The sequence below is a fragment of the Battus philenor genome, unplaced genomic scaffold, assembly GCF_028537555.1.
Source record: "Battus philenor isolate CCGP_79_NKW_IND1 unplaced genomic scaffold, ilBatPhil1.0.hap1 SCAF_18, whole genome shotgun sequence".
Lineage (NCBI taxonomy): Eukaryota > Metazoa > Arthropoda > Insecta > Lepidoptera > Papilionidae > Battus > Battus philenor.
The window spans coordinates 10,945,960-10,948,159 of record NW_027181680.1 but is presented as its reverse complement, the minus strand read 5'-3'; the positions used below and the strand labels follow the sequence as shown (position 1 = coordinate 10,948,159).

The 2,200-nt window shown below is 27.6% G+C and overlaps 1 non-coding gene across 1 annotated transcript; it reads left to right on the top strand.

Moving 5' to 3' along the window:
- Positions 1 to 333: 333 nt before the first annotated feature.
- On the top strand, positions 334 to 405 carry TRNAH-GUG (transfer RNA histidin (anticodon GUG)). The gene has a single exon. It is a non-coding gene; the product is annotated as a tRNA-His (tRNA).
- The last annotated feature ends 1,795 nt before the right edge of the window (positions 406 to 2,200 follow it).

The following is a 2,200-nucleotide window of genomic DNA, read 5'->3' as shown; positions in this document are numbered from 1 at the left end:
TTTAGAAACAGAACTTTAACTTTTTTTAATATTTTACAAAAGTAAACTTTATTAATTAATTGATTTTAAAATTTTTAGGTTAGAATATTTTTAATAGGAACCAACAATACGTTTCGTAAGAGATTACGTTTATTAATCATTTGGTATATTTAAAAATGTCTCAAGAATCGTTCGTTTATTCAGAACTTTATTTAGAATCGTTTAAAATCTTGTATCCGTTGTTTGAATGTCTATATTGTTAATTCAAAAATACTATGTTCCAAATAACCGTTCATGCGTATCTCACTACACTAACTAATTGTTATTTTTAACAATTTGACTATCGTCCCGATAGCCGTGATCGTCTAGTGGTTAGGACCCTACGTTGTGGCCGTAGTAACCCAGGTTCGAATCCTGGTCACGGCAGTGTTAATACACTGTTACGGCGGGACTTACTTTTTATCAATTTTTTGGTAAAACAATTTTTTTTGTTTTTATTGACAATTTTTCTTTTCTTCAAAATTATTATTGTATTTATTTAAATATTTATTAAAACAATTTTTTTTAAATACTATAAATGAAAATAAATTAAAACTCGATTGTTTTACATATTATTTTATTTTAAAATAATTATGTTTATTTATTCCTTGAATAACGATGGTTTATAGTTTAACCGTAGTACATTGAAACAATATTATTCGTACTTTATTCGTTACTTATATTCGCTAAATATTTTAGGATATTATTAAAAAGTTTCGATTTTTTTTTGTATTTTGTTGTTTCCTTTGAAATAATGTATGCATATTACTTCTACTAAATTTCAGTACATATGTAATATAATTAAATTAAAATTAATATGTAATTTAAACTTAACAAAATTATTGAAAAAAGTGTAATATCTATTTAATCGTATTGTAGTGTGCGTAGCATCAGTTACTTATGTACACCATTAGAATAATAACAAAACAGCACAGTTTCAAAGAAACAAGAGGACAAAAATAATGTATTTGCATGTTTTATTTAAAACTACATAGGTTCTAAACACAGTCTATTCAGAAAAGAGCTCACAACAAATTAGACTGATTTTTTTTGTGGTCACTATAATTTATTTCATTTATTATCATTAATAATATAAATGATACTTTAATAGATTATGTGCCAAAAAACCATTTGTGTGTAAGAAAAAGAACAATCAGTTTTTTTATTATAATTTCTACTTTTTACATTTTTACTTACCGTTTATTCCTTATTTCATTTTTTGACCTAGATTGCATACTGATAAAATTTAAACTTTTTATATTAATTTTATATTTACTGACTTATTAAGATATTCCTTTCCGATCGGTCTTTCAATGCATGTAACAAGGGACTTTCCGGCCCCTGATCAGGTCATTCATCAGACCTAGTAAGAAACCAACCCACGCTGCTTTTTCCGGCTCGTGGTGGAAAACCTTTAGGCCTCATCAGCCGTCGGATGCTTGAACGGTCTTCCTGCCCGTTGGAACAGACGAGCAATTCTTCCAGCTACATCGTAATGTGTACACTAAAGTCGAATTAACAACAAACTCATGCCTGATTATAAACCAGTGTCACAGCGAACTGTTAGCATAAACATAGCAATTAACTTACAAGTCATAAACGTTTCAAGTTAGTAATGTCGGCCATTAAGAGGAACAATTCTGACGGGGGAGTGGGCGTGGGGTGTGGGATGGGAAGTGTCACTTTAATTGATAGAGTTGCTTAGCTGTTGTGTTTTTGGATACGTGTTATATACATAGAAGCTATGATAAACATTTATGTGTTCAATTCTCAGCTCGACAATGAGCAAAATAGAAATTTAGTTTGTAATATAAAATGTTTTGTTTAAATGAATATGTTTTTTGTAAAGTTAGGATAAGATTGATATATAAAACCTATTATTGTATTAAAGAATAGAAGATAAACATATCACGTGACAAATAGATTATTTATAACAGTAAAAAAATGAAATAAAATCGAGCGATATATATATATATATATATATATATATATATATATATATATATATATTTAAATTCACTCAGTCAGTCAATGTTCTGACTTTCCAAAGTACTTCGCAAAGCCTGGTCGGTAAAAAAAAGGTTTTTATTATATATCATTAACATGTAATTACAATTTAAAATATATCACTTTACAAATAACATTTTATCCACGTGTATAAGGAACTATCTATTCAGAGAAA